We start from the raw sequence: 21,336 nt of genomic DNA, 5'->3' as shown, positions 1-21,336 counted from the left end.
TGGCTCAAAAACACAGGGGGTGGGGTAGAAATGCTGGAGCAGAGCACTTATTAAAGGCTTGGTGGTTTTAAGTGCTTGGTGGTTTTAGTTGAATGCAAGCTTAATGTGAGTCCATAGTGTGGGTGTCAAGAACTTTATTGCATGAGTGCAAGGCAATAAGTCCCACAGGGAGGAAGCTGTGGTCCTGCTTTTCTCTGATGATACCACAAACATTTGGTTCAGTCTTGGGTAACATATTCTAAAGGAGTCACAATCAAATGACCAGGTGCATGAGGAGAATGAGAAGGACATAGACCCTTGAAACCAGGGCAAAGGAGAAACAGTGGAAGGGATGGGAGGTACTGATCTCGGATAAGATGCGATAGGAGCCTTTAAGTATCTGAAAAGTTCAAGGTTCCAGAGATTAGATCTGTTTGTTCTCTGAGGCTCCAAGGGCTGGAATTTGGGCCCTGTGAGTGGAACTTCAGAAACACTTTCTAACTGGTCAGAGCTCCCTGGACCGGGGAATGCAGTGCTCTGGAAATAGTGGGCTTTCTGGCTTGGAGGAGTCTTTTTGCCTACGCGAGTTGTTGATGGCGGGGTGTGGATATAACAACATACACTTATTGAGTGCTTTCTATGTGCCAGGGCTGTGCTGAAAGCCTTACCCATATAATTTTACTTCATCTTGTCAACACCCTTTGATGGAGATACTACTGTCATCTATCCCTGTATTATAGATGAGGGAACTGGGTATAGTGAGATCAGGCACCTTTCCCAAGGTCAGTTTGTAACAGGTGGAACTGGGATTCGAACAGGATCGGACAGAGGTAGCCCGAGGCTCTGCTGAGGGGCTAGGCAGAATGCCAAAGGATGGAGACCTAAAGGAGATGGAAGAGTTGTCAACATGCGTCACCCTACAGCTCAGCAATAACCGGTGTTCTGTCGTTTGAAGATCCTCAGACCCGCTTGAGGGACAGAGGCACCGACAGTAACAGCCGCTCGCGTCCCGCAGCGCGGCCAGGGAGCGTCGCCGCCGACGACTTCTGCGGCGGAGTCCGGGGACGGAACAGCGCGCCGGTCCCTGGCCGGGCGCGAGCTGGGGGCGGTGCCCGGGCGGCGGGGGCGGACAAGGCGCGCGCAGAGGCGGCTGCGGCAGTTGCGCGCTGGGATTGCTGCCGTGCGGAGGGGCCGGTGAGTGCGGTGAGGCCCGCGGGCGGAGAAAGAGCGGGTGGGCGAGTGAGCTAGGAAGGCTGCGCGGACGAGCGCGCCACCTCGGGGCAGGAGCTGCTGCCTATCCCTGGCCCCCAGCCGCGGTGCCCCTGCGGCCCCTCCGGCCGAGCCCCTAAACCCCGCACCCGTGGACTCCGCTTCATCTCACGTCCCCACCCTCTTGTCGCCCCCGCGCCTCCAGTGCCTCACAGCATATTCCTCCGCGCCGCAGCGACGCCCCCGGCCCACGTCACGCTCGCGCCATTGTTTGCCGGCTGTCGGCTCGCTCCGGACCCCGCCTGGTCGCCGGAGCACAGGGCTTCTTCGCCTCCGAGCCCACCTCGCCGCGCTCCGTTCCACCCTTTCCTCCCGCCTGGGGCAGCCCCCGTCCCGCCTCAGGCAGACACCCCTTTGCTCAGTTCCGCTTCTCCTCTCCGGCCGACTCCGGGCTTCTCCCGCTGCCCCTCTTCATAGACAGGCCCCCTGCGCCCTCTCGCTCGACCCCCGAGGAACCTGCCGGCTCCTGGTAGGGTGCAAGCTTGGCTGGCCGCGTTTTAGCGGGACCACGAGAAACCGCCCGCTGGGTAGCACACACGCCGGTTTTGTCGTGCGCGGCACTTCCTGGAAAGGTCACGTCGAATTGCAAGCGGCCACAAAAAGAGGGCTTGTTCTCCCAGGCGGTGCCCAGTCAGGGGATCAGCCGTCTGGTGGCGGTCTATTTTCCTTTTCCCGGGGCCCGGAAGCCGGTGAGAGCGAGATGCAGACCCGAGGCCTGAACCCTTAGCTGTAAGAATAACGTTTGGGGTTTTGACTCTGGCAGGCCAGAGCTATCAAAGCAGTAGGCAGAGCCTGGTGTTTGACTTACTGTTTTCTCATGCTTTCAGTCTTAGATCCGTTATGTTTGAGGATTGTGCTCTAAAGTATAGTGCTCCGAAATGACCGGTCACCATTATGGGAGTCTGTGCGCACACCTGGCTGCAGACAGGTTCTTCATGATTGAACTGTGCTTGTTTCGTAATGTCCGTAGACTATTAATTTTGCCTCTTAAGGCAGCGGATGCAAACTCTGCTGACTGTAATGTGAAGGGGAGAATATTGAAACAGTGCCATTTACTATGAAAACTTAATGTTATTGAGCATAGGACAGACTAGGTCTTTTAAATATTTACTAGGGCACTTTTCAATAATGGTTTGAATTTATCCAGGTGAAGGCATTCAGGCCTGGAAAGGTTAAATTCAAGAAGCTGGTTAGTAATTAAAATCAAAACTCCATACGCTGGATTGATAGTAGCAAAAATAGACTTTATTTCTTAAGTGCATTTCCATTGCAATATAAACCTATATATTTCAGCAGTGTAGGTTGTTGCATTACTCTCGTTAACCTAAAAGTTAGGTTTTATAATTTAGTAACCAACTAATGTGTAAAATAAGGGGGCTGAAGCAGATGTTAGCTGCAAGGTTCCATTCAGTTCTAAAATTTGGTGCCATCGTATGAAAATTTACAGTAAGCTACAAGTTTCCAGAAGTTTGTTATTGTAGGAAGATTTATATAGATATTTACTTATAGTACCTGCCAGCGTTACTAGAAGACATCAGGTCTTCCTAAAGAAAGCCAAATTACAGTGGAATGTTAAGAGAAGAGGTGTTCACTAATGTGTCTGTAGGCTGTTTTTACTGTTTCAGGGGAAAGAAAGGAGTACTTAAAACATGATGTTTAAAAAAAGTATTGTTTAACTCTTTTACCAAAAAGCTTAATTCAGTAAAATAGAAAAAAAAAAAAAAAAGGGAAAAGCCCCCAACTTTATCATTTTATAAATATGCTCTTTTAAAATTCTTATGTAGACATGGCTTTCTATCTAGTTATAATTGCTGTGTACATATTATTTTGAATTTTGCCTTTACCCACATTTCGGGATGTCCATGTATGTAGAGTTCATCTACTTTTCATTTGTAGATGTTCTGTAACATGCCTTTATGTCCAGTAGGCAAAATTACTGAGAGCCTGGCATACAGGCTCACAATGAATGAATGTAATATTTTGAGCTTTTTAGACAGCATCTAGTAACACAAAATGTTAAATATCACAAAGCATATGTTAAGTGACACATGAGCAGTAAAGGCAGTCAGTACTTTCTTTCCCCAGTAAAGCCAGGAGACAGTATTGCATATGTGTAAGGGCCTGGATTTTGTAGTCTGGGTTTGAGACCTACTTGGCTTGCCACTTACCATCATGCAACCATCATGCAGCCTTGGAAAACTTAACATTAGAGAGCCTCACTCAGTTTCTCTAACCTTGAAAAAGGGAAAAATAGAACAAATTTCACAGGGTTGTGTGGATTAAATGGAGTAGTTCCATTGAATGGATACTGGCACACATTAAGTTCTCTATAAATGTTAGATATTATTTATTTTTTGAATTTTGCAGTGACTTGGAAAAGTGTTAGGTATTATTATTTTTTTTGGTTCAGAATGGAGAGATAATACCGTAAGTTGGTGGGATCAGGGAAACCAGAGAAAGTGACACTTGAGAGTAGGGAGAAATGCTAAAGTGGATATGTTGGTGGTATAATGAATAGGTTGCTCTCACTAAAGCAAAAGGTTTTATAGAGCAATAGTATGAGAAAAAGCTGGGAAGAGAAATTCTGATAAGCTGCTTATAAGATATGCAGATAGAGCAGAATGAATGAAGTAACATAACTCTTTTCTATAAGTAGTTGGTGTTTTTTGTTTGGTTTGGTTTTTTAAGTTTAGACTGAAAAAGTTATTTGCTTTAAGGAAGTTGATAAGCATTGATAAGCAAATTGTTATGGAGTGCTAAGGACTTTGACTGAGTACATCTTATATGACTTTTTACAGATTTAAATTTGATTGCATTTTATGACTGGTTGCCAAAGTTTGCTGTTTGTGGAAAACAACCTTAGCAGCAAAACAATAAAAATAGCAAAATTGCCAGCAGGGCAGCAAAACTACCTTTTTTTTAGGCTGAGTATGGAATCAGAAAGGCTAAACTGATTTGGAGAGTGATGAACTATTTCTTATCTTTTGTGTGTCTGTCTTGGTTGGAAAGCATTATTAAGAGTGTGTGAGGAAAGAGCCTGCTTGTCAGGGTCTGCTTGGAAAGAGAAGACTGAAATCTGGTAACTGAAATTTAATGGCTTAGAAAAAATTAGTAAGCTTGTTAGGTATTAGCATGTTTCCAATTCAAATATCCAGTGGAATATGTATTTTTAAAAGCTCCTTGGTTCAGTGTAATGGGGTTTCTTTAATGTTTTAATTTAAATTTATCTTAAAATATTATTAAATACTTCAAACGTAGAAAATAACCATCACTTAATATATGTACTGCCCACCCTTTTTATCAAATCTGAACAGTTAAGACTGTCATATTTACTTTAAGAAAATTTGTTTAAGGGCCGGCCCCGTGGCTCACTTGGGAGAGAGTGGTGCTGGTGGCGCCGAGGCCGCGGGTTCGGATCCTATATAGGGATGGCTGGTGTGCTCACTGGCTGAGCGTGGTGCAGACCACACTGTGTTAAGGGTTTTGATCCCCTTACCGGTCAAAAAAAAAGAAAAAAGAAAATTTGTTTAAGCCATTTTCTAATTGTGTGGTCTTTCTTCATAAACATTACAGATAAAATTGAAGCTGGTATGAATCCTTGCTGATTCTATTCCCCTCTCTTCCTGTCCCACTGTCATGGATGAAGTAATTATCATTACTATTATATTTTTATACTTTTACCAATTTGCATATATCATAAAAGTGCATACACTCTTGTTTAATATACATATGGTTCTGCAATTTTCATTTTTGTTTAGCATTGTTTTTGATGTATATCCATTTTGATGTATCTTTAGTTCATTCATTTTAGTTGCTCTATTATATTCCATTATAAACCACAGTTTGTTTATGGATATTTAGGTGTTTCTGACTTTTGCTATTATTAACGTTCTTGGCTGTATTGTCCTGTTTACATGTGTGAGAGAGAATTGTAAATCTAGGGAATTCTTAGGTTGTAGGGTATGAGCATCTTTAACCTTATTAGATAATGTCAAATTACTTCCCAAAATAATAAATACAAAATACCTATCAACAGTTTGAGGGGGCCTGCATTTTGCCATATCCTTACAAACTTGATATTGTCAGACATTTAAATTTTTGACAGTATGGTGGGTTATTTTGATTTGCTTTTCCCTGATTTTGTGAGGTTGAGCTTCTTTACATCCATTTCTTTCGCATTTAGTTTTCCTTTTCTGTAAATTGCCTATTTATATACTTTATTTTTCTGTTGGCTTGTTTGCATTTTCATCATTGGTTTGTAGCTCTTTTTATCTATACTTTATATTAATCCTCTCTCAGTTATGGTGTTGCAAATACCTCCTTAAGTGTGTGGTTTCTCATTACTTTTTGTTCAACAGTTGTACATTTTTATTCCAACTTTTTATTTGAAAAATTTCAATCCTACAGAAAAGTGCAATGATATTTCAATGAATACACATACCTTTCACCTGGATTCACCAGTTGTTCACATTTTGCCACATTACTTTATCTTTTATATGTACATTTTTTTCCTAGAGCCATTTAAAAGTAAATTGTAGGCATCATGACACTTCACCCTTCAAAAGTTCTGTTTGAATATCCTAAGAACAGGGATGTCCCACACAGCTACAGTACAATTATCTCACTTAACATGGCTGCAACATTACTAGTACTCAGTTTCTCAATTGTCCCGGTTATGACCTTTATAAGCTTTTCTCCACCTCCAGCCCATCCAGGATCTACTCAAGGATCATGAATTGCATTTAGTTGCCATGTCTCTTTAGTTATTTTTAATCTAAAACAGTTCCCCAGTGTTTTGTTTTCTTAATATTGATATATTTTAAGAGTCCAGGCCAGTAGTTTTGTAGAATGTTCCTCAATTTGGATTTGTCTGTTTCCTTGTGTTTAGATTCAGATTAAATGTTTTTGGCAGGAATAAGTTTTAAATTTTAATACGGTCAAATTCGTTATCTTTTATGGTTGTTTTTTTTTTTTTTTTTTGTCTTTTATGCAAGAAAGCCTTCCGTACCTTGATCTCTCTCATAAGGTTGTTCATCTCTATATTCTTCTAAAAGTTGTATGGTTTTGCTTTTCACATTTAGGTTTATATATAATATTTATTTTTTCTGCTTAGTCTATCTTTAATATGATGGTCAGTTAGAATTGTGTTACACACTTTTTCTACCATCATGTTTATCATAAAATTACACTCTAAATTCATAAGGACAGGACAGCTTTATGCTCTAGCTTTGGGGCCAGAGCATTGTAGAAAGTGAAAATTTTGAATTATTAGTTTTAGTCTAAATGTTTTACACTAGAGATTTCTATTATTCTACACTATTTCGTCTGATTTGCCTTTAAAGATGAGTTTTACTCTTACTTGACAATTCTTGAAAAACATTTGGCAAACTTTTTTTTAACCAGTCATGTTAGAATCTAGTTAGGTATTTTTTGTGTATCTCTGTCTAGTTTGTTTTAGAGCTGCTAAGTAAACCAGCTTGAATTGTGTGTAGGTTGAAATAACTGAAATGGTCTGTATCAAAATTGTAAGAATTTTAAATTATATTGATAAGAATTTAATCAGTATCATCCTGTAAATAAGACCAAGCTTTAACTTGGGAGAGTAAACATTGGAATCTTTCACAAATCAGAAATCAGAAAATGCTACTGCTACTTTTTTTAGCTTCAAATTATTGGTTTACTTTTTTTTTGATGGCTGGCCAATGTGGGGACCTGAACCCATGACCTTGGTGTTATTAAGGCTGTGCTCTAACCAGCTGAGCGAACCAGCCAGCTGACCTTGGTGTTAAACCACCAAGCTCTAACAACTGAACAACTGGCCAGCCCCTGTTGGTTTACTTTTGAAGTAGGTTTGATGAAATCGTTCTTGAAATAATTCTATCTGGATCTAAGTGCTTTCAGGACAAAAAAGAAACCTATAGATAGTAGATTAGGTTTAGGATACTTAAACTGACATGGAAAAAAAATGTGTGAAATTGTTACAGACTTTGGCACCTAATGGGCACTCCAAGTTTTGACTCTGAAAGTAGAAACCTATTACACATTCCTCAATACGTGAAGTACTATGTTGTGCAGAGACCTCAAATATTAAAACATTGTGGGCTCTAGCATTATAATTTCTTAAGCACTTTCTTTGTGTTAGCAGCTGTTCTTAGCACCTTACTAATTAGCAGCTTACTAATGCATTGGATCCTTGTTCCAACTCTGCCCATTTTGGAGTAGAAGAAACTGAAGTGATTATATAATTTGCTTAGTCATAGAGCTAGTTGGTGCTGGAGCCAGGTTTTGAACACAGGCAGTGTGGCTCCAGAATCTGCACTCTTAACCACAGTATAATTCTGTAACGTCAGTGAAATTATATATTTAGCTTCTCTATCCTGTTTCTTTCTTTGTAAAATAAGGATAATAATACCTCACTGATGGGGTTGTTGCGAGAAGTCAATTAATTAAAATATGTGTAGTGCTTGGAATCATACATGAAAAATAGTGAGCACACAATAAATGTTACTTTTAATGTTACTATTATTAAGGCATTGAACTCATGTATATATCTGAATTTTTAACAAATGAGTGGACTAAACCTTAAATGTGAGTTTACATACAAAGAGGTATACTATGGTGATTATTTCTGCATTTCTGGTTTTTTCTTTTTATTATTTTTTAAGAGGGAAGATAAGAACTAAAACAAAGTAATTGAATGGTGAGCAAGAGCTCATTGGTAAGACAATAAGTTCTTTCTGAAATAAAGCAGAATTTTTTACCTGCTTTGGAAAAAAAAGAAATATTCAGGAATCATTACTAAAATTGCGAAGTGTTATATATTGGCCAAATGTAAAAATTGTTCAGCTTTCTTTGAATCTTTAGGCTTTTGAAAGACTTTGGTTAATTTTAGCAATGTTTTGAAGAAACAGCCTAATCTTTTAAGACGTTATCTTTACATGCTTTCTTGTTCTTTTGTGTCAATACCATTTTATTGTTGAAGGTCTGGTATTATTCAAAACATTCAGTTAGGGGCAACCTTAATGTGCTGATGTAGGAAAAATATTTAGCACTTGTGTGATATGGAAGAGTAGTAGCAATAGAATGCTGAGAATATAACAAAATTTAGGTCTTTTTAGTATATTTTCAGAACTTTGGGAACAGATGAAATAAATTTGTATTTTCCAGTTAGTTTCAGACTACAGATAGGAGCATGTTGTTACTTGGAGAAGAAAAACAAGTTGTTAAGACAATAGGGTACTGCATTTCTCCCTTGACAAGGTCTGTTCTCATCTTAGTTATTTTTCATCAGAGAACAAGGAACCTTTTGTTCCAAGGCCTGATGATGAAACATTAGCAAAATATTATTACATTAATTAAGCCAAGAATCTTATGCATTTGTGAACCAAGAATAAGATTTCAAAAAGATTCATTTAGAGCATTAAAAGCAACTTGTGCAATAATCTTGTGTTTTCAGGCTTATACAGTAATTAGCTTCTGAAAAGCACAGGGCTCCAAGTGTGGAGGTTTAGTGGTTCATTTATTTCTATGTATCAAGTCTACGTACAAGTGCTGGGTATAGAAGAGCAAATAAAAGTCTCACCCTCATGAATCTTACATTTTAGAGAGAGTGACTGACAGAATGCAAACTCAAATATATTGTGTCTGGAAGTGTTATGTGCGAAAAAGAAGGATAAAGCAGGGTAAGAGGGTAGTGAGAGATGTGTGTGGGTAGGTAAGTGCAATTTTATTAGTTGGAATTTGTTAGCCATCTGTATAACTTTGGTGTGTAAACTAGGAGTATTGGCCTTTGACAGGAATGTGTAGTGCAACTTGGGATGAATAATTTAAAGATCTCTGAATGAAAATAATGAAATGAAAAATGAACACAAAACTGTTGTTCGTCATCAAATATTTAAAAGATAAGAGGTAATGAAACATTTAACACAATTTAAACACAGCACAGTTTTAAGGAGCCTTCCTTTTCTGGAAAAATTGATGTTCATTTTAAAATATTTTATATATATAGTTCCTCCCATGTATTACTTTTGTGATTAGAAGGAGCAAAGGTTACAAAAATACTTTAAAGACTATAGATTATTTCAGAGTGTGCTGTTCTTTGAGTTATAGGTGACACTATTAACTACAGATACAAGAAGGTTTTCAGTATTGGTAGATGAATTAAACTTGCATCTGACTTCCCTTGTTTTTAAGGGAATGTGTAAGTAAGTTGATTTGTGGACATGTTACGGAGAGGCCCTTAACCACAATATATTGATAAAACTGACTAACCAGTATACTTTCTTGGTTTTACTTGCTCATCTGTCAAGGATTAGGATTATCAAGGGCTATGTTTAAAATGTGCTTACTTTGTATAATATGAGGCATACAAATGGAGGATATAGTGTTAACTTTTCTTTTTCCACAAAGTTAACTACTTTCATATATGTAATTTGCAGTGAAAGTGGTTGTATTTATAAAGACCAAAATAAATTTCAGGCTGGTAAGAAAATCTAAAGAAATTATTCAAAATTATCCTTTCTTAAATAGAAAATTAACCATTTTCATTCTAAGAACACTGCTTTGAAACAGAATGAAAATGGTTAATTTTAAAACTTATAAATTCCAAGTTTTATATTTCAAATACAAAATAAAAAATTCCAGTGAAATAGTAAAACACTGAGTGTTTATACTGTTATCATTACCTGGTTTTCTATATTGACGCACTTATTCCATTGAAAAATGAATATCTGATTCAACTGCTGTGTATTAAACACTTTGCCTGATTGTTAAATGCTCCTCACTTCTTTCCAAGTGAATTACTGACTTGAAACAGACATTTAAAATGGCTTTGTAAAAGAGTCTTTGCCAAGGTATACCTGGCAGCATGACATAAATTCTGGCTGCTGCTTACATAATTTCACCAATTTGGGCATGAAGAATATTATTGTAGTACATCTTGGAGTTTTATTAACATTATGTTATGAGTAAGTATGAGAGGGACAAAATTTTCTCTGTCGTTTAGAAATAGTGGTTTTACCATGTGTGACCATCAACATTTTATTGGTACACTTTTTTGGGGAAAAGAATATTCACTGCAGATTGCTAACTGGATTTGCCCTGCTGTTTCAGTTACTCTTTGCTTCCTGTTTTGAGCAGTTGCCTGCAGCGGTTGGAGCAGCTGGTTTCCTTTCTTTGGGGGAGGGTGATGGTAGTGGTGAAGGGAACTTTTATGTTTTGCCTATGAAACATTTTTAAAGTGTGAAAGTACAATATTTTAAACGCTTGAGTGTTCATTTCATTTGTTACTCTTCAGGTGCAGCAACTTTGCTGGGTGGATATTTTATACTGAAACAATTATTCTATTCTGTAGATATTATTCTATTCTGTATGACAGGAATGAAATTTCCAGCTTTTTAATTCAGTATTGCTCTACCCTACTGAAAAAACTATTGTTAAGCCTGATGCTGTGAATGGGTGACAAATGAAATGTTTACCTACCTATTGGAACTTTTTTTTTTTTTGGCCAGATGATAAAGAATCATCATCTTTAATGTTATTGTTACTACGAAATATAGTTAAACATTAGATAAACTGACTTGATGAAGTTCTGTGGAGAGTTCAAAAGTCTGTCCTAGTAATACTAAGTAAGGGTAGATAAGATTGTGGGAGAACTGTTGTATTAGTCCATTTCTGTTGCTTGTAACATAAATACCTGAAATTGGGTAATTTGTAAGGAAACAAAATTTATTGCTTAAAGTTTCAGAGGCTGGGAAGTCCAAAGTCCAGGGTATGAATCTGGTGAGGGTGTCTTTGGTGGTGGCTTCAACAACACAGAACATCACATTGCAAGATGGCAGAAGCAGAGAGAGACTGATCTCTTCAGTCAATCTCCTTTTAAAACCACCAGAACTGCTCCCATTATTTCCTAGAATGGATCAATCCATTGATGAGGGTACAGTCCTCACAATCCAATCACTTCTTCAAGGCCCCTCCTTTCAATTACCATAATAGGATTTCCCCCGCTCTTAACAGTCACAGTGGGGATCAAGCTTCTAATACATAAAACTTGGGGGACAAAATTCAGTCCGTAGCAACTGTCATGTGATGAATTCTTGAAGATGATTTTATAAAATCTCATTCCTTTACCTCCATGTAATTGTATAGACTTCATGGCAGATTGTATCCCTTATTACTGATGTCATGGTTACTTAAGCATTTACATTTGCAATTGTAGTTGAATAAAGTTTTGTGACCTTTGCTGAGTCTCTGTAACTTGACTTTTTAAAATAAAATGCATTTTGTTTAGTCTGTGAGTGAACCCAAGAAAATGCTTTGAATTATTCGTGCGAATAATTTGAAGAAAATAATAAAGAATAGAAATATGTGGGGGAAGACTTTCCTTAGTTTAATTACTACCTCTAATTTGTAAGGAAAGAGAAAGGTGTATCTGACTTAAACGTTTTATTGAGGTATAATTGACAGGCAGTAAACTGCACATATTTAAAGTGTATAATAAGTTTTGACATAAGTATACACTCATGAAACCATCACCATAATTAAGATAATGAATATCCGCCCCCCTGAAGTTTCCTTAGGCTCCTTTGTAATACCTCCTCCCCTCCCTGCCTCACCCATTCACCCTAGGCAACCACTGATCTACTTTCTGTCACTATAGATTAGTGTGCATTTTCTAGAATTTTATATAAATGGAATTGTATAGTATGCACTCTTTTTTGTCTTTCTTTAACTCAGTATAATTCTTTTGAGTTTTTTTCATGTTGTTTTGTGTACGAACAGTTAATTCGTTTTTATTGTGTAGTGGTAGTCCATTGTACAGATATACCACAATTTGTTTATCCATTCACCTTTGATAGATATTTGGGTTGTTTTCAGTTTCTGACCGTTAAAAAGCTGTTATGAACATTTGTGTACAAGTCTTTATATGGATATATGCTTTAATTTCTCTTGGATAATTACTTAGGAGTAGAAAGGCTGGGACATATGGTAGGTATATGTTTAACTTTTAAAGAAATGGCTGTTTTCCAAGGTGCTTGTGCCATTTTTTTATTCTCACCAGCAGTGCATCAGAATTTTACTTCTACATTCTCAACAACATTTGACATTGTCAGTCTTTTTAATTTTAAACCTTCCAGTACATATGTAGTGGTATCTCATTGTGGTTGTTATTTGCATTTCACTAATGGTAAATGATGTTGAGCATCATTTCATGTGCTTCTTACTTATATATTTTTTGATGATGTTTCTGTACAGATCTTTTGCCTGTATTTTAACTTGTTTGTTTGTCATCTTATTATTGCATAACGAGAGCTCTTTATATATTCTGGATACAAGTTCTTTTATAAGATGTATTCTTTTATAAGATTTACAAATATTTTCTCCCAGACTATAGCTTTTTTCTCCCTAGAAGAGAGGAAACATTTTAATGGAAACAGTATGTAAATACAATTTAGTTTAAGTTTTTTTTAGTTCTCAGCCGTGAAGAGGGACCTGTATAACAAGATAAGTATGTAAACGATTGCAGAAACAGTGTTTAAACCTCCGTAAAAATATTTTAAGTATTTTATATCACTCATATACATATAAACCAAAACATACAAAACATTAACAAGACTGTACATGCCAAACTTGTGGTAAGTTGGTTTATTGTTTGTTTTATATATCACTCTCTCACTTTACTCAGGTCTCTGAGCAAATATTACCTCCTCCATGAGGCCTTCCATGGTTTCCTATCTACAATGTGATTATTGTTATTCTTTACTTCCATACCTTATTTATTTGTCTTATACTATATACCTCTTAACACTACCTGATATGATATTATATATTTGGCTATTGTCTGACTCCTCTAAAATGTAACCTCAGTGAAGCTGGAAATTTGTCTCTTTTGTTGTAGCTTGTCTTTATTTTCTTAACAGTGTCTTTTGAAGAGCAAACATTTTTTGAATTTTTGACGAAATCTGAAGTATCAACTTTTTTCTTTTATTGATTGTGCTTTTGGTGTCAGATTAGACAATTTTGACTAACCCAAAGCTCACAAAGATTTTCTCCTATGTGTTCTAGAAGTTTTATAGCTTTAGATTTTACATTAGGTCTAGATCCATTTTTAATTAAATTTTGTGTATAGTGAGAGATGTGGATTAAGTTCATTTTTCTATATATGGAGAACTAGTTGTACCAGCACTATTGATTGAAAAGGTTATCTTTTCTCCACTGAATCACCTTTGCACTTTTGTCAATAGAATATATATGCTTATGCTTGTCTTTGGATTCTCTGTTCTCTTCCATTGATCTATGTGTCTTTACACCAATTCTACAGTGTCTTGATTATGTAGCTTTTTTTTTTTTTTTAATTCTGTAGCTTTATAATAAATTTTGAAGTCAGGTATGTTATGTTTTCCAAATTTATTCTTTTTGTACGTTGTTTTAGTTCTGCGTCTTTTGCATTCTTGTATGAATTTTAGAATAATTTCATTAATTTCTACAAAAATGCCTGTTGGAATTTTGATTAGGATTGCAATGAATTTAGGATAATTGGCATCTTAACAATGTTAAGTCTTAGCAATCCATGAGCATAGCATATTTCTCCATTGCTGCCTTTAATTTTATTCAGTAAGACTTTGTAATTTTCATTGAACAGCTTGTGTACGACTTTTGTCAGATTTATCCCTAAATATTCATATTTCTGATGCTATTGCAAGTGGCATTTAAAATTTTTAAATTTTTGGTTGTTTCTTGCACCAGTAGTGTATATTGGAAGTATAATTTTTGTGTATTGATCTTGTGTCTGATAGCCTTGCTAAACTCAATTAGTTCTAATAGAGTTTTGTAGGTTCTGTCTGATTTTCTACATAGATGCTAAGGTCGTACAAATAAAGTTTTACTTTTTCTTTCCAATCTGGATGCCTTTTATTTCTTTCTCTTGCTGATAGTACTGATTAGAAGAATAGAACCTCCAATACAGTGTTGAATAGAAGCAGTGAGAGCATATATCTCTGTCTTGATCCTGATCTTAGGGGGAAAATATTCAGTCTTTCACCTTTAGTGTCATGTCTGCTTTAGCATTTTGGTGGATGCTCTTTATCAGGCTAACTTTCATTCCTAGTTTGGTGAGAGCATTTATTGGGTTTTGTCCCATGGGGATTGAACCCTGGACGTTGGTGTTATCAGCACCACGCTCTAACCAACTGAGCTAACAGGCCAACCCTGGGATTTTGTCTTATACTTGTTCTTTGTCTATTGAGATGATCATATAGTTTTTCTTTTTTTTTTTTTTGTCGTTTTTTCGTGACCGGCACTCAGCCAGTGAGTGCACCGGTCATTCCTATATAGGATCCGAACCCGCGGCGAGAGTGTCGGCGCGCTCCCAGCGCAGCACTCTACCGAGTGCGCCACGGGCTCGGCCCATATAGTTTTTCTTTGATGTCTTCTCTGATCTTTATTATTTCCTTTCTCTGCTTATTTTGGGTGTCATTTGCTCTTCTCTTTGTTTTTTAAGGTCATTGATTTGAAGCCTTTCTGTTTTGCTCATATAGGTCTTTAGTACTGTAATGTCTTTCTAAATACTGCTTTATCTGCATCCTACAGATTTTGTATGTAAGATTGTTTTCTATGAATAGAGATTACTTTATTTCTTTTCCAATTTGGATGCCTTTTATTTTTTTTTCTTGTATAATTGCTTTGGCTAGAACTTCCAGGACAATGTTAATAGCAGTAGTGAAAGTGGACATCTTTATCCTTTTCCTGACCTTAGGGGGAAAGCTTTTAAGTTGTTCACCATTGAGTTATAATGTTAGCTGTGAATTTTTCATAAGTGGCCTTTTATCTTATTGAGGAAGTTCTCTTCTGTTTTTCTGAATTTTTTTTTTTTAACATCATGAAAGGGCGTTGGAATTAGTCAGATGCCTTTTCTGCATCAGTTGTGATGATTATGTGACATTTTTCCTTTATTCTGTTAATGAGATGTATTACAGCGATTGCTTTTTATATGTTGAACCACCCTTGCATTCCTGGGATAAACCCTAGTTGGTCACGATGTATAATCATCTTAGTGTGCTGCTGGATTTGGTTTACTGGTACTTGGTTGAGGATTTTCGCATGTATATTCAGAAGGGATATTAGTCTCTAATTTTATTGTCTCTTTCTTTGGCTTTGGTATCAGGGTAATAATGCTGGCCCCATAGAATGAGTTAGGAAGTGTTCCTCCTCTTCTGTTTTATGGAAGAGTTTGAGAAGTATTGGTGTTAATTCTTATTTGTTTAGAAGAATTCACCATTGAAGCCATCTGGTCTTGAACTTTTCTTTGTTTGGAGGTTTTTGATTACTGATTCAATGTTTGCTTCTTACAGGTCTTTTGAGATTTTGTGTTTCTTCTTGACTCATTTTAGGTAATTTGTTTCTAGGTATTTGTACATTTCATCTAGATTATCTAATTTATTGGCATACAGTTCATACTATTGTCTTATAATTCTTTTAAATTTTGTATGGTCTGTAATAATGTCCCTGCTTTCATCTGATTCTAGTTATTTGCATCTTATCTTTTTTTCCTAGTTAGTCTAGCTAAAGATTTGTCTCTTTTTCTGGTTAGTCTAGCTAAAGATTTGTAAGTCTAGCTAAAGATGTATCAAAGAACCAACTTTTAGTTTAATCGATTCTCTATTTTCTATTTTTTATTGTTTCCTTCTTTCTGCTGGCTTTGGGTTCAGTTTTCTCATCTTTTTCTAGTTCTTCAAGGTATAAAGTTAGGTTATTGATTTAAGGTGTTTCTTCTTTTTAAATGTATTTAGAGCTATAAATTTCTCTCTGAGCACTGCCTTTGCTGCATCCCATAAGTTTGGGTGTGTTTTGTTTTTGTTTTCACTTGTCTTTATTTTCTAGTTTCCCTTGTGATTTCTTCTTTGACCCATTGGTTGTTTAAGAGTATATTGTTTAATTTCCACATTCATAAATTTTATAGTTTTCCTTCTCTTATTGATTCCTAGCTTCATCCCATTGTAGTCAGAGAAGATACTTTGTATGTTTTTTGTTGTTGTTATTTACATTTATTGAGAATTATTTTGTAGTAGAACATATGGTTTGTTGTAGGTAATGCGCACTTGAGAAGAATGTGTATTCTTTTGTTGGATGGAGCATTGTATGATAAGTCTGTTAGATCTAGTTGGTTTATAGTGCTGTTTAGATCTTTGGATCTAAAGTGAGTCTCTGAGACTGGTGGGGTTAGCTCAGTTGGTTAGAGTGTGGTGCAGATAACATCAAGGTCCAGGGTTTGATCCCCATAACATCCAGCTGCAAAGATAAATAAATAAATAAAATAAAAACAAAGTGAGTTTCTTGTAGATGGTATATAGTTGGATCATATTTTAAAAACTCCATTCTGTCAACCTCTGCCTTTTGATGGAAGGGTTTAATCAGTTTACATTTAATGTAATTAGTGATAAAGAACGGCTTGCTTTTTCCATTTTGTATGACTTACACCTTTTGTCCCTTATTTCCTCCATTACTGTCTTTTGTGTTTTTTTAAGTGAACTGTTTTGATTTCCTTCTCATCTATAAATTTTGATGTGTTGTGTGTTGAATTTGATCCAATAATTTCTAATTTCTCCCTCGATTTCTTCTTTGAGACATGGTTATATATAAGTGTTTATTTAATTTTCAGGTATTTGGGAATTTTCTAGATATCTTCATTATTTATTACTAATTTAATTTAACCTTGGACAGGAATGTACTTTGTAAGACTAGATTCCTTCGGATTTATTCAGACTTTTTTGTGGCCCAGAATATGATCTCTTTGGTAAATGTTTCATGTACACTTGAAAACAATGTATATTTTGTAGTTCTCTAAATATCAATTGTCAAGCTGGCTGACAGTGTTAGTCAAGTCTTCTCTATCCTTAACTGACAATCTATCTACTTGTTCCATCAGTTATTGAGATTGTCAAGATCTCCAGCTGTAATTGTGGACTTTTTTTTCCCCTTGCAGTTCTGTCAGTTTTTGCTTCATGTATTTTGAAACTCTGTTATTAGGTACATAAACATTTAGGATTATTATGCCCTCTTGATAAAAGTTGACCTGTTTAATATTACAAAATTGGCATCTTTATCTCTGGTAATGTTCTTTGACCTGAAATATACTTTTTTACTATTAATATAACCACTCTGGCTTCTTTTTGATTAGCATTGGCATGTTGTATCTTTTTCTATCCTTTTACTTTTAATCTGTTTTGTCTCTGTAGTTAAAGTGGGTTTCTTGTAGGCACATATGGTTGGGTCTTGCTTTTTAAAAATCCAGTCTCTGATAATCTCAAGCCTTTTTATTATAGTGTTTAGATATTTTAAATTTAATGTTGTTATTTATATAGTTGAGTAAAATTCTACCACCTTGCTATTTTTTTCTTGTTTGTCCCATCTGCTCTTTCTTTCCTTTTTCTTTCTTTCTTTCTTTCTTTTTTTTTTTTTGTCTTTTTATCTCTTCTTTTGGGTTTTTTTTTTTTTTTTTTTTTGTGACCGCGCTCAGCCAGTGAGCGAATCGGCCATCCCTATATAGGATCCAAACCCGCGGCGGGAGCGCTGCTGCACTCCCAGCGCTGCACTCTCCCGAGTAAGCCACGGGGTCGGCCCTTCTTTTGGGTTTTTTAACTTCCATTTTGTTTCCTTTATTGTCTTATTAGCTATAACTTGTTTGTATTATTTTAATATTTGCTTTTAGGGTGTATGGTATTCCTCTTTAACCTGCCATAGTCTGCCTTCAAGTAATATTGTACTGCTTTATGTATACTATAAGAATCTGACAAGAGTATACTTCCGTTTTTTCCCCTACTCACCTTTGAGCTGTTTTTAACATGCATTATGTTCTAAAACTCATAATACACTTATTGGTTTTGCTTTAAACAGTTATATTTGAGAGAGATTTAATAGTAAAAAAAAAAAAAAAAAGAGTCTTTTATATTTATCCATTCCTTTGTGTAGATTGATTTCCACTTGGTATCATTTTCCTCTACTGCCATTAAAATTTCTTGTAGCCTGCTGGTGATGAATTCTTTCAGCTTTGTATGTCTGAAAAAGTATTTCATCTTTGTTTCTGAGAGATTTTTTGCTGGATAAAGAATTCTAGGTTGACACACTCTTTTCTTTGAGTACTTTAAAGGTGTTTCTCCATTTTCCTCTGGCTTGTGTTGTTTCCGATGAAAACCCTGCTTTTTTCCTCTCTTTGTAGTATATCTTCCTTGCTGGCTGCTTTAAAAATTTTCTCTTTATCATTGTTTTTAAGGAATTTGATTTTGATGTGCCTTTGTGTAGTTTTCTTCATGTTTCTTGTACTTTGGATTTGCTGACTTCTTTGATTTGTGGTTTTATAATTTTCATTGAATTTAGAAAATTTTCACTCACTATTTAAAAATTTTTTTTTCTGTCTTCCCCTTTTCCTTTATGGACTCCAATAACATGTATGTCACACAACTCACTGATGTTCTGTTAGTTTTTTGGGTTTTTTAAAAATCTTTTCCTATTTTACTTTGGCTAGTGTCTATTGTTATGTCTTCAAGTTCACTAATCTTTTCTTTATGTCTAATCTGCTATTCTATCCAGTGTGTTTTTCATCTCAGATGTTGTAGTTGTCATTTCTAGACATCTGATTTGGGTCTCATTTTTATCTTTCAAGCTTACATTTAACATTTTCAGTCTTCTATTTTTTGAACATAAGAAATATGTTCAATTATGAATTATGTAATGAATGATAGTAGTATTTGGATTATGTTTTGTATATTGAATTATGTTCAATTATAATAACTTCTAATGTCTTTGAGTACTAATTCTATCATTTGTGTCCTTTATTGGTTTGTTTCAGTTGATTTCTTTTCTTATTGTGGGTCCTGTTTTTCTGCTTTTTTGAATACTGCTATTTTTTTCTCATCAAACTTCATTTTAATGGGTCTCAAAACTCTGTGACAGATTTTTATTCATTTCCATTAAAAAGTACTGATTTAAAAAACTAATAACTTAAAACTGCCACATACAGAAACAAAATGGTCCACAAAATATTCTTATTTCTTTCTGAAGGTTTTATGATGCATTGTTATCATTAACCATTCCTTTACTATTAAACTTAAATGGCCAATTGAGATAAACAGTTCTGAGACCTATCTTCCACCACTGATTAAGACTGGGGTGGCAGGTATTAGAGATAATATTCATTTAGCCTTCTGAACTTTTTGGGCAGACTTGGTGACCTTGCCAGCTCCAGCAGCCTTCTTGTCCACTGCTTTGATGACACCCACAGCAACTGCCTCATATTATGAATAGTAAAATGACTCGGAGGAGGATAGTCAGAGAAGCTCTCAACATACACGGTCTTGCCAGAATACTGCTAATTTTTGGTTGGATGCTAGACATTTTAAATTTTGTCTTGTAGTGTGCTGGATATTTTTGTATTTGTATAAATATTCTTGAGCTTTGTTTTTTTTGACATGGTTAAGTTACTTGGAAATAATTTGATCCTTTCAGGTCTTGCTTTTAACCTTTGTTAGGCCGGACCAAAGCAGTATTTAGATAATTTGCCCTACTGTGAAGACAAAACCTTTCCAAGTACTCTACCTAATGCTGCATAGATGATGAGCTTTTCTATTCTGGCTGATTGGGGCGGAAACCATTACCTACCTGTGTGAGCTTCAGGTATTGTTCCCTCTAATTCTTTTGGCTGGTTCTTTTTAAGGCCTCAGGTGGTTTCCTCACCTACATGTGCTAGTCAATACACAGATGAAGATTTGAGTGTTCACCCTCTGCAGATCTTAATTTCTAAAAAACAGATGTAGGAGGTAGGCTTTTGTGAATACTGTTTGATTTTAAAATTGGAATGTACCTAAGGCCTTAACAGTAAACAAATTTTATTTCCCATGCTTTACCATGTGGATATTAATTGCGGTAGATAGAACTCCAGGTGAAGTCTTTTTTATTATAACAGCTCTTCTGATTTTTCTTAATTTATCACAGTTTACCAATTTCATCTTTGGTTTTTGTTTAAACTTACGTATATATGATCTGGGTTGGAAAAAAAATTGACATTCAATTGTAATTCTCTACTTTCAAAATCTCTCCATTTTTTGAATCCACAAAATGGTCCAGATTTGCCCCATGAGTTTTTTTTTTTTTTTAATGGAAAAAACCCCACAAGAAGACAAAAAGCCAATCCTTATAGTAGGTCTAGATTTAGTTGTTATAGTCTAGTAAATAACTTCTCCCCAAGTTACTTTTATACTTTAATAAGATTTTAACTAAAGTTTATTGCAAGTACCAGTATTTTTGTTCTATAAACAGTGTTGGAAAACTTTATTACTTCACAAACATTATAAATCTAAGTACAGATTATATATCCTTTTTCTGAAATGCTTGTGATCAGAAGTGTTTTGGATTTTAGATTTTTTTTTTTATTTTGAGTATTTGCATTTACATAATAAGATATCTTGGGTATGGGACCCAAGTCTAAACATGAAATTCATTTATGTTTCATAAAAACCTTATACACATAGACTGAACCAATTTTATACAATGTTTTAAATAATTTTGTTCGTGATACAAAAGAATTGAAAACTGATTTTCCTTCAAGTACACTGTACATGCATGTTCAGTAGCAGCATTATTCACAATAGCTAAAAGGTGGAAATAGCCCAAATGTCCATCATGTACATACAATGGAATATTAATTATTCAGCCATTAAAAGGAATGAAGTATATGATACATGGTACAATGTGGATGAACCTCGAGAACATTATGTTAAGTGAAAGAAGCCTTATATGCACAAAGGCACATATTTTATGATTCCGTTTATGTGATATATCCAGAATAGTTAAATTTATAGAGACAGAACCCAGATTGGTCGTTGCCAGGGACTGGGGGTATGCAGTAGCAGGGAGAAACTGCTTAATGGATAGGAGTTTTACTTTGGAGTGATGAAAATATTTTGAAACTATAAGTTGGTAGTCACACAATGTTATGAATGTACTAAATGCTGCTGACTTGTTCACTTTAAAGTGTTTAATTTGTTTATGTGAATTTCACCTCAGTAAATTATTTAAAAATAGCTACAAAGGTGGTTT

General features: G+C 35.7%; 1 protein-coding gene across 2 annotated transcripts in view; it reads left to right on the top strand.

Moving 5' to 3' along the window:
- The first annotated feature begins 1,143 nt into the window (after positions 1-1,143).
- NT5C2 (5'-nucleotidase, cytosolic II) overlaps positions 1,144-21,336 on the top strand; it is a 106,144-nt gene continuing 85,951 nt past the window's right edge. For both annotated transcript variants that reach the window (XM_063101789.1, XM_063101788.1), the window contains exon 1: positions 1,144-1,173. The gene's annotated coding sequence lies outside the window, so the exon portion shown is untranslated. The remainder of the gene's footprint in view (positions 1,174-21,336) is intronic.

The sequence above is a fragment of the Cynocephalus volans genome, chromosome 7 (assembly GCF_027409185.1).
Source record: "Cynocephalus volans isolate mCynVol1 chromosome 7, mCynVol1.pri, whole genome shotgun sequence".
Classification (NCBI taxonomy): domain Eukaryota; kingdom Metazoa; phylum Chordata; class Mammalia; order Dermoptera; family Cynocephalidae; genus Cynocephalus; species Cynocephalus volans.
The sequence above is the reverse complement of the archived record's forward strand: the minus strand, read 5'-3'. Positions and strand labels throughout refer to the sequence as shown.